At 37.3% G+C, this 12,289-nt stretch overlaps 1 long non-coding RNA gene across 2 annotated transcripts; it reads left to right on the top strand.

Annotated features, from left to right (window-relative positions):
• Nucleotides 1-2,703: 2,703 nt before the first annotated feature.
• LOC137092338 (uncharacterized) lies at nt 2,704-5,258 on the top strand. 2 transcript variants are annotated; one of them, XR_010908222.1, is made up of 4 exons: nt 2,704-3,155; nt 3,697-3,789; nt 4,315-4,436; nt 5,146-5,258. It is a non-coding gene; the product is annotated as an uncharacterized lncRNA (long non-coding RNA). The 2 variants fall into 2 exon arrangements; XR_010908221.1 differs by lacking the exon at nt 2,704-3,155 and having other exon boundaries at nt 3,508-3,789.
• Nucleotides 5,259-12,289: the final 7,031 nt, after the last annotated feature.

Below are 12,289 nucleotides of genomic sequence, written 5' to 3'. Positions count from 1 at the left end.
CCCTTCTAATCTAAATGTCTGATTATTTTTTGATGGAGAAAAAGTCAGACCACCCGGCACTTATTGAACACTATACTATACTCCTGGGCAAAAATAAAAAATAATGGGCCAAGCCAAAAATGACAAAATATTTAGTCATCTTTTAATATTCTAAACCATTTTACCCACAAATCACTGGTCAGGACATTAGCAAGAATTGCATAAATCCTGTAGATACAGTAACACGGAAAAATGCTTGCAGACAGAAAGTTATTGAAATACCTTCCATACTTGCAGACAGTTTGTTTCAGGTTTATGAGACCAAATATTTACTATATGGTTGAAATCTGGACTTTTACCAGGCCAAAACATGAGCGTGGGCCACTTCTTGGTTAACATTGCATTGTGGGAAGATGCATTGTTTAGTTGAAAAATAACATCTGATCATTCTTCTTTTGATTTGTGGTAAGCTAGTCATGCAATATTGTTCTGAACTCCAAAGCATTAAATGCATTTTCGCAGTGAAGAAGCTCACCAGTACCAACAGCTAAAAAGGCTCTCCACACAATGACACCTCTTCCTCCACCCTTCAATATGGTAGAGATAAATTTAAGCGTCTCTAAAAAGCGGCAACCAGAAAGCGGCAAGGAAAGCGGCAACCGGAATGATTCTCTCACAGGGCTCGCATAACGTCTTTATCAAACAAACACAATGATTTCTCTCTCCACTTGCGATTGATTGGAATGTAATTTTTTTATTACTTGCGCGCACACCATTCAAATATAAAGTCATGAGAGTATGCAACGCACATCATTCACTACCCTCCTCCACATTCATTTGTTAAAGTTAGACATCAACCTTCTTAGTATTCCTTAATCAATCCCTTATATATATAACAAGAACATTTTTTTTTCTTCTAAGCTCCAAAAGGTAATGAAATATGTTTTATTTTTTTCTTCTGTAACTGTTACTCTAACATCAGGAGTTTTATATATTCTCGGGACAGGTTGAGATCTATCCATGTTAAATATAGATCTGGGTCGCTAACGACCCGAATATGTAAGAATGTTTGGCAAAACAGTCATGCATTTAAGGGTTAAGAATTACCGGCCTGTCAACCGGCTTACATATGCCAGCCCTGGCCCATACATTTCCAAGTCTGTTCCCGAATTGCACTGAATCAAAAACACAGCAAATAAAAGATTCTTCAACCTATGACATCATCTCAAGGTATGTTCAGTTAGACATACACATAATCCAAACGATCTGTAACAATGCAATTCTATCACATATATAAAATAAATAAAAAAACACGTTTCACTCATATAAGTGTGTTGCACCATTCCTGTCGGATCAAATATAGAAGGCACAGCATAGTCATTTTAATCTCTTTAATCTGTCTTTAAATCCAGTCTCGGCCTGTATGTTGTTTAAGTGAACAAACATTCAATGTCTTCCCCAAGTGAGCTGGAACTTCGTCAATAATAAAGTTCAACCACTCATTCCTAATATTAGAATCCGAAGGAAGCGACTGTATCAGGCATACTTCTTCTGTAGAGGCGGCTATCAGCATGCGATAACGTCATGGTTGGCATAATCTGAGATCAATCGTTTTCTGGGTCTGGTGTCAACAAAGCATAGAATTTTTTTGACTTACAAGGAAGTTTTCAGCTCCGAAAAGTACAGGATATTCTTATATCATGATGAACTTTTACATATCAAAGGCTCAGGGGAAAGTTGATTTCTCAATTTATCACCCCATTTAACAATATCAATGATAAGACTTAAAACGGTTAGTTCCAGTTCTTGATTCTGATTATTAAATATGCAATATATTAACAAATTACTGTCCATTTTACATGTCTCTAGGATGCTCAATCCAGCACCTTTTCATCTCATATCGCCAAGAGGTCTTTGAAATGGAGACTGTTTATGAACATCCAAAGGAGCGTATGTGTATATGTAGATATTTTCTGTATGCGTTTTCCAACTTAGTCAGAATGAGGCATTAAAAAGAAGCCTTTGAAGTATTTTGATGTTTCTTTGCTGCTCTCTTGCCAGTTTCATAAATAGGTCAGACGCTCTTTGCGTCACTTCTGTTCATCCGGTATAGGCATAGTGTTCTAGAGTTCTTCCTTTCTGCTATTTTCCTGCTTTTCCTCTGGAGCTTTCTGTAATATGTCAACTTTACAAATGTACTTTATTATTTCTCATACACACTTGGTTCTCAGATAAATAGTCATTCATTCACAGAAGAGTAGTTTTTTCTCAGTCATGTATTGAGGACTGTAATTTTTGTAATTTTCTTTGGAGCAGGAGAAAGGATTCCACTTCTTTAAAGAGGTGTGATGATACACTATTTTCTCTATTACTCATGTTTGCTTTCCACAGGGAGAAACTTTTTCCTTTTAGATGAGCTCTTTGTGGTTTTGTCTGTGTGCCTATTTCTACTGCGTTAAATTGACTGATGCTTTTAACTGGGCTAAAACAACACAGTCTCACCCCTACTCGTCAAATGTTGCCGAACGGTCAAGGGACCCTGACGTCAGCTGTTGACGCACAGGGTACCCCTAAATCGCCATTTTTCGACGTACTGGGTAATCCACTGATTTCAATGAGAAACCTAGGACGTCATAAACAGACGTGTTGGGCATGTGAATGTTATCGTTATGATGGAATATATTGGGTTATAATTTATACATTATGACATGTTGGAGTGTGATTCTCAATTTAATCAGCCAGCACAATTGTATTTACATTTATTTACGCTATGATACACGTTTGAAACAGCAGTCAAACCCCACCCCGCCCTAAACCTACCCATTTGCGTATTATATGATATAAAACACAGACTGTAACAGACAACAGGCACACTTTATTGAAAAAGTCCAACTATTCCGAGGCCAAACGATTGAATTGTGTGAAGAAAAGACCCAAAAGCAATCACCGTCTCTATCCGCGCCGCGCGCCGCGCGCGCCCCGGCGTCACACTGAAGACGCCACAGGTAGACCCCTCGGCGTCACGCGATGGACGAACTGGGAACCCAATTGCTTTCAGTGGGAAACCTTTGGCGTCAACATTAGACGGCAATTCTATCGGTATGAAATCGCGCTGAAGAAGTCTAATTCAGAACACATCGCGATGTTTGGCATCAGATCACGTGTGCCACATGTTGGTGAGTAGTCATACATATTATGTCCTAATATTTGATATAAAGTATTTTCTGCTTGTCGTTATCGATCATGTTCAGTCACTGCATTGTATCTGTCATCATCTCCACTGAGGCTTTGCATTTCTTTGCTTTCTAAATAAACACACCTTGCTAATAGGGTGATTAAACACTGTCACGTGACGTGCTATAGACCTTTAAACATTTGTTAATATTTAATAATAATTACTAGTGTAGTTCCAACGTGGCATTTGTAGTAGAAGCACAATAAAAAAATTAAAAAAAAAAAAAAACACTTGTCATGCGTTTACCACAGTATTGGTAGTTTTAATGTGATATTTGTTGTAAATAAACAGTAACCACAACAATTGATATTTTTAATGTGATATTTGTTGTAAATAAACAGTAGCCACAACAATTACCATGCTTTAAATGCATTTTAATGTAAAATCCAAATATTGTTATTTAAATAGTATACTTTATAATGCTATATATTATATATTATGACTTTTTTCTCTCTTTCTTTTTTTTTTTTTTACCTGAAAAGACCAAAAGGGCCTCTCGGACTCAGTCAACCCATTCTTGTTTGTGGAGAAGTAACGGAGAAAACCAAAAGCTGCAACAGCAAATATTTGTAATGGTATGTATGTGTTGGTTTGAACCCTTTATCAAACATTATTTAGCATTTGTTGTTACTTATTCTTACAAATCCCATATCTCAATCAGTAAGAACATATTCCCGAAGTCTTAATAATTCACAAGATTTAACAAGTTGTCAAATTCGTATGATTCTCGTACATATAGCTCTGAAAAAAATGAAGAGACCACTTAACATGGATTTCTAAATGTTAAGTGGTCTCTTAATTTTTTTTCCAGAGCTGTATTTGTATATGAAGAGTTCAGATGCAAAAGCCTCAAAAAGCCACTTCGGTCACATGACATCAGATATTCCATTATTTTTTCTTAATCAGATCACTTGCACTGTTTATAACGTCCCGTTTGCATGTAAATAATTTATGTGATCACAAAATCAAGTGAGTTATCTACATTTTCAAACAAATTCTTATGATATAGCTTGCTATTACATACTTTTAACTGTCTTAATTTATATGTTTTAAAAACAATAGTATTTGCACAGAGTAAATGATACTTTCTTGTTTTACAGAAGAGAAGAAAGACCAGACCTTATATCGAAGCAAGCTAAGAAAATAAGTCCTTTGTTTAGGGTGAGGAAGGAAGATGGACATCTTGTGCCCGAAGAAGACAGAAAAGTGCGCAAGTCCATTGGTATGTCTTGTATTGAAGCAATGCTGTAATATGTAGTACAAAATTTGATGTTGATCTCTCAAAGGACTATTCATTTCAACAGTGATCATTCTTTCTACTCTGATAAAATACGTACCATTATTCATGTCTAAATATTTTAATAACTCCTAAAATAAGCGAATGAGGTTCTGTATCTTGGATTTATTTAAAATGGTAAATATTTGTTTTCCCTTTTTGATACAATTATTATTACACTTTTGGCCTTCAGTTCTTAAAAACTGCACCGTCTTTTTGTCTTAGATAAAAGTAGACAAGTGTGGGAAAAAGCATTTAGTTATTATAAACTCCATGTATTTCTCCATTGTTTTGTAGACCATGGATGGTTCTGGGTAGCTTTAGAAGATAATGAGTTGGGACATATTAGGAATCAAATAGCAAATGTTCTTTGAAATATCTGGTTAGTTCTTTCTAAAAGATCTACTGTTTAAAAAGTTGCTGTTGATATGGGTAAATTAGTTTTTGTTCAGTACTTGGCTAATATTATGGGCTGAAATATTATACATAATGCTTCAATGTGTATATTATTTTATGTACTGACTGCTGCTTTGTAAATTTAAATCAGGAATTGGCATTTCTGCCCATTTTGAGGTGGAGAGTTTACTGAAGAACATAGGTTAACCTGACTGTACATTAAACTTAATCTGAATTGTGTTTGTTGTTTTACTTTTAGACCAGGACTGGAGAACGCCGGATTATACGACTTCTTCCTCTGGTTGAGAAAAGGCTACACAACATCAGTGATCACATCATCTGTACATTGATTATACTGTAGGGTACAACTGGGCGAACTGTTTAGAAGAAGAAGAACATGAACATGATAGAGGGAAGAGACAGAAACCAGTCTAGTTGTAATAATGAATCATTATTTTCCAACACTATATCAAATCTGTTTTCTGTATCATAGTTGACTGGATGGGATTATGTGGCACTCATTTGTGTGGCTTCAGCAGCTGTGAATGGATTAATATGATGTTAATGTGTTTTTTAAAACCCATTTTTATTTATCTTGAATCTAATTTGACTTTATTCTACTTTATCAACTGTATACTGTATCCTCCAATAAAGTGTTGAGTGATAAAGTATGGTGAGTATTGTGTATGGTGTTTGGTACAGTAAATACACATCCAACCAGTTTATTTAGGTTATCTAATTAATTACCAAGAATATTTTTACTTGAGAAGTAAACATTTTTTATCTGGTTATATTATATTTGGTACAATGGTCCAAAAAGTTGTATATACTTGCATGCTGTGACAAGTATGTCAGTTTTCAGTGAAATAAATGGAAGGATTACAAACACTTCAAGCTTAACGGAACATGATCCATGTTGATCATTCTGGTACATCTACTACTGCAATAAAAATTAAAGCATGCACATTTTCGATGCCAGGTACGTGAAGAGGGTGTAGATGAAATTGTGACAATGTCTCTTGTTATTTTACTTAATGGTGCATGGTCCTATATTTAATAGTAATAATGAAGTGTAAATAATATAAATAGTTTTTGTTTACTCTGGAAAGTGGATAATGGCAAGTTGTTGCAGGTTCATCCATTATATTTATTAGTGTTTATCCATAAAATAAAAGAAAACTTAATAATTATTATTTTACAACATTTCTTTCAAATATTTCTGTATTTCATCAGATGGTCTTACAATATCAAAACCTATACACAAGCATGACGTTAGAATAGAAAAGACAAAATACTCTGATATTTAAATGTGACTCAAAGTTTGTTGTCCGTGATGAGGAGAATAGATCTGTGTATGTTGTACTGCCCTTACACCTCCAGGGACCCAGTAGTGGCCCCTTGAAGAGCAAAAAAAAAGCATATTTCAAATGGCTTTAACTCAAAGTCTGGTTAGCGTATCACAGAGAAAATTGGCAGGACAACTGCATATGCAATGTTTACTAAATAATGTTGGCCACAGTTTTCAGACATATATGGAAAGCTGCCATAAAGGTTTTTTTAAAAGTGCTCACAGTAAAATATACAATTTCAGCTTGGCCCTCATATATGTCATAAAGGTTTGCACAATGAACATATTTTAATATCCAGCTGTCCATTAAATATGTTATTTACTTAACATTTATTGTTTCATTATGAAACCTTTTAAACTACATTACCCATATATCTGTCATTGTATCAATGCAATGGGAAACATGGCGCTGTAGTTCATAGAAGTGTGCAGAAATGCTTAGGGTTAGGGTTGGGTTCTCAGTAAAGGAGTAATTTCTCAGAACATAGCGACACTTTATAGTTAGCTTAACGTATTACTGACGTATTTAACACCAAAACATACTTTGTAACATGAAACGCCGTTTTATATGAGTTAAAACAGATAGTCCAATCACAGCGCGTTCTGCGATAAAGTCACAGCCAATGACAACCCAGCTGAACAGAGGCGTCACACTTACTTGTCCATTTATGGTAAATTATATCACATCTCATCCGGTTCAACTGAAGGGGTAGATTCCTTAAAGAATTAATATTTAGGCTAAATATTATATTTATTATAATAGATATTAAATATTATTTATTCTAAATATAGGCTAAATATTTATTTATTCTAATTAAATAATAAAACTCACATTTTAAAACGAAAGTCTTCTTTGTGTGGTTAAACTGATGCATAATAAATATATTTGAAAGAGAAACCTTTTTCTATGCAATGGTCTACAAGCATAAACTTCTTTAAGCCATCCTTTACAATCTGAACTCTTGGAATTAAAACAAATATAACAAAAGCACAATGAATGCACACAATTTTGTAAGCATATTCCAATATTTAATGTCAAACAGTTTAAATACAAATGTAGTGCCCATATATATATATATATATGCAAAAAAATAACATTTTACATTCTAAACTTTAATACTATATATTTGCGATTATTGTTCACTTTTATTGTAACTAAATTAAATGCCAATTAAAATAGTTGATGATTATTGTAAATGTTAACCATTTTCAGTAAGAAAATACTTCTATAAAGTACATTCATGTTACAGTTACATTAACAAGGTAGTGATATAATGATAGGTAGTGAAATAATGATAGAGGTAGTTATGGTGGACATGTACTTTAGTGACCATTGTAATAAAAGTTTTAATGAATAATTATTGATTTCAAAAGGTATTAACTCTCACTATCTTCATTTGTTCAAACAAACAACAAATGCAGAAATATACATTGGACTATAGCATCATGAAGTCAATGCATGACTAGAACTAGTGGATGGCAATAGATATGTCCTTCACTAAATCTCCTGATGATAAAGGCATAGGCAGACATCAAGAACAGTTTATGAATATTGGTTCTGCATATATCAAAGAGATCATAAGACTCCACAGACTCCACGTGAAGACTTTGAGACACTGTGACAGAGCAAAGGGTGCACTTCACTGGACATGTCCTATGCATGCCCAAACAACAACACCCAAAAACACTTATGAAGTGGACACCACCAGGAGGACGCACGAGACAGGGAAAACCAAGGAAGATATGAGACAGATGTTTCACGAAGACCTCAATGCCGGTGTTCCATGAGAAGATGTGAAAACGTGGCCACAGATCGAATATGTTGGAGGACACATGTTGCCCAATGTGCCCAGGACAGGACATGATGATGATGTTGTCAGTTTATACATAACTGTAGGATTTATTTCTGTAAAAAACGATGCATAATTAAATGTTAAATACATTTATGTAATAAGTTCACAGATATGTGTGCATTCCCATTATTAAAAGTATATAATAGCAAGCTATATCATATGAATTTGTTTGAAAATGTAGATAACGCACTTGATTTTGTGATCACATACATTATTTACATGCAAACGGGACGTTAATAATAATAAAAAATAATTGAATATCTGATGTCATGTGACCGAAGTGGCTTTTTGAGGCTTTTGCATCTGAACTCTTCATATACAAATACAGCTCTGGATATACTATACTATTTAAATAACAATATTTGGTTTTTACATTAAAATGCATTTAAAGCATGGTAATTGATGTGGTTACTGTTTATTTACAACAAATATCACATTAAAACTACCAATACTGTGGTAAAGGCATGGCAAGTGTTTTTTTATTTTATTTTTTTATTGTGCTTCTACTACAAATGCCACGTTGGAACTACACTAGTAATTATTATTAAATATTAACAAATGTTTAAAGGTCTATAGCACGTCACGTGACAGTGTTTAATCACCCTATTAGCAAGGTGTGTTTATTTAGAAAGCAAAGAAATGCAAAGCCTCAGTGGAGATGATGACAGATACAATGCAGTGACTGAACATGATCGATAACGACAAGCAGAAAATACTTTATATCAAATATTAGGACATAATATGCATGACTACTCACCAACATGTGGCAGACGTGATCTGATGCCAAACATCGCGATGTGTTCTGAATGAGACTTCTTCAGCGCGATTTCATACCGATAGAATTGCCGTCTAATGTTGACGCCAAAGGTTTCCCACTGAAAGCAATTGGGTTCCCAGTTCGTCCATCGCGTGACGCCGAGGGGTCTACCTGTGGCGTCTTCAGTGTGACGCCGGGGCGCGCGCGGCGCGCGGCGCGGATAGAGACGGTGATTGCTTTTGGGTCTTTTCTTCACACAATTCAATCGTTTGGCCTCGGAATAGTTGGACTTTTTCAATAAAGTGTGCCTGTTGTCTGTTACAGTCTGTGTTTTATATCATATAATACGCAAATGGGTAGGTTTAGGGCGGGGTGGGGTTTGACTGCTGTTTCAAACGTGTATCATAGCGTAAATAAATGTAAATACAATTGTGCTGGCTGATTAAATTGAGAATCACACTCCAACATGTCATAATGTAAAAATTATAACCCAATATATTCCATCATAACGATAACATTCACATGCCCAACACGTCTGTATATGACGCCCTAGGTTTCTCATTGAAATCAGTGGATTACCCAGTACGTCGAAAAATGGCGATTTAGGGGTACCCTGTGCGTCAACAGCTGACGTCAGGGTCCCTTGACCGTTCGGCAACATTTGACGAGTAGGGGTGAGACTGTGTTGGCTAAAAACATATATAGATGTGTTATGTATCATCTGAGTTTATTAGAGGATAAGCCTATTACTGAAACATCAAACTGCTTATATGACTCCATTTACTGCTTGGAAGCTGAGCCTGTGTAATGACACTTATGTGTTCGCATGTGAGTAAACCCTAGGTTTCTTTACACCATCTGCTAGCAAGGCCTCACATCATAGCAACAGGCAGCTAACTCCTTGCAGGCTTGTAATTTGCATCATCACAGGCTGTAGATTATTCAGTGTCTGGAGGTTTGTGTCCTCCTCTGCACCAGAAGTTCAGACACAGCTACAGTACGTTGTGGTCACACCCATAGCAGATGGGCGCACGTCTGACCCACGCAGCTTGGCTACGAACGGGCTAACATTATCGACTATCCCAGACTCTCTGAGAACTCTTTACAAGTGCTGTTCAAATACGTATTCGCCTGATCCTGTTTACCTTTTAAGTCAAAATGAGACGGCTTTCGCGGTTCAGAATGCCCAGTCAAAAGACAAAAAAGGATCAGAAATATATTTTTATTGTAGTGAATATTTACAGTCAGAATTTTTTGCACCCTTGGTAAATTTGAACAAGGAAGCCTGTAAAAATAAACCTGAATTTTAATCCTTTTTTTATTCTGACAATTCACAAACCATTCTAAACTTTTATTAAAGAAAATAAATATGTTTCTTCAATACAAGCTGGCCACAATGAATGGCATCATTTTATTTAGTACTTTTTGCAAATCCCCATTGTCAAGATAACAGCTCTGAGTCTTGTAATGCCTGGTGAGTTTAGAGAACACCTGACCAAGAGATCAGAGACCATTCCTGCATAATCTCTCCAGATCCTTCAGATTCAGAGATCCATGTTGGTACACTCTTCTCTTCAGTTAACCCCACTCATTATAATAGGGTTCAGGCCAAGGATCTGTGATGGCCATGACAGAAGCTTAATGTATTGCTCAGTGACCCTTTTTTTTTTACTTTTATTTTTGTTTTGGATCATTGTCCTGATAAGAGAGATTTTTTCTGTTGGTATTTGATATCCAGGACCTCCATCAGAAAAATATGCCCATATAATTAAAGGTGCAGCTGTATATTTAGCTGTATATGAGGTATTTGCATACCTGCATTGCATATGACATGAGTTTTTTTTTTTTTTTTATCCCTGTTTGTCTGGCACCAAAAGTCTCTGGCAAATATCTAAGGACAATTATTGTGGCATAATACATATTATGATAAAACATTGACCCCAAATGGTAAATGGACTGCATTTATATAGCGCTTTTAACAGACCCTACAGCCATCCAAAGCTCTTTACATTTTGCCTCGCAGTCATCCATTCATACACCGACGGCGATGTCAGCCATGTAAGGCGCCACCCAGCTCGTCGGGAGCAGCTGGGGTTAGGTGTCTTGCTCATGGACACTTCAACACTTGGTCAGATTGAACCACCAACCTTTCGGTTTGTAGACAACCTACATGAACCACTGAGCCACTGCCGCCCAAGCCCCCATTAAATATTAGATTTTAATTTTATTTATGAACGATTCCTAGTCTCATGGTGTGCTTAACATGTAAATATGAATATACAAATTAGATTTTTTTAGGGATGCTAATAGTTGTGGCCAACATGTTTTGGTGAAAAATGTGGGAAAACTTCACAATACAGGTGCACTAATATGCATTCATTCATGCTTAACTAATGCACAGATAATCATTCAGTTAATGTATGACTTATAAAGAACTAACCATGTATTAAAGGGTTAGTTCACCCAACAATGAAATCTATGTCATTACCGACTCACCCTAATGTTGTTCCACACCTGTAAGACCTCCGTTCATCTTCAGATCACAGTTTAAGATATTTTATATTTAGTCTGAGAGCGTATCCAAGTGTATGCACACTTTACTGTCCATGTCCAGAAAGGGAATTGTGGCAAGGGGGGCGTGGTTCAGCGAGGTCTGCAGCGGGAGAGAGAGCCGCGGGACGAGCGGTAAGTGAGTGGGTTGGAAGCAGATTAATAACACCTGTCTCTCGTTCCAGTAATGAGCGCGGAGAGGGGATAAAACCTAGGTGGAACCGGAGATCCAGGAGAGAGAGAGGGACTGCTGACGCGACACACACACACACTCACGGACATTGAGTTGTGAGACACGTTGACCCGGAAGCGGAACGTTTAAACCGGAACCCGGATGTGACTGAGAGAAATACACACGGGCAATAGCCGTGTGAAGAGACTGAGTTTTTGTTCTAATAAAGAGAAGCGTCAGCAGTCAAACCGACCCCCTTGTCCTCTTCCTTCCTTACACAAACGAACTTTATCACACTGGTGCCGAAACCCGGGAAGGAAGTAGGACAGCGCCGCCGCCATGACAACGCCCTCCGCCTCGCCATTTGCGGACATCATCACCTCCCTCGCGGTCCTCCACCAAGACCAACATCAGGCAATGCTGGACCTGCGGGCGGACCAGGAGCGCCGCTTCGAGGCGATTGTCCGCGGCCAGCAAGAGGACCGCGAGCGGTTCCGGAGCTGGATGGATCGGGAGGTTCGCGCCGAAGCCGCCGGGCGGGCTAGCGCATCGGTCCACATGCCCCTCCACAAGATGGGGCCAGAGGACGATCCGGAGGCCTTCATAGACCTCTTCCAGAAGACCGCGGAGGCCTCCGGCTGGCCCCGGGCACAGTGGCCGGTGCGCCTCATTCCATTACTAACAGGAGAAGCCCAGGCGGCCGCCCAACATCTGCCGGTAGCG

Source organism: Pseudorasbora parva, chromosome 11 (assembly GCF_024679245.1).
Source record: "Pseudorasbora parva isolate DD20220531a chromosome 11, ASM2467924v1, whole genome shotgun sequence".
NCBI classification, from domain to species: domain Eukaryota; kingdom Metazoa; phylum Chordata; class Actinopteri; order Cypriniformes; family Gobionidae; genus Pseudorasbora; species Pseudorasbora parva.
The sequence above is the reverse complement of the archived record's forward strand: the minus strand, read 5'-3'. Positions and strand labels throughout refer to the sequence as shown.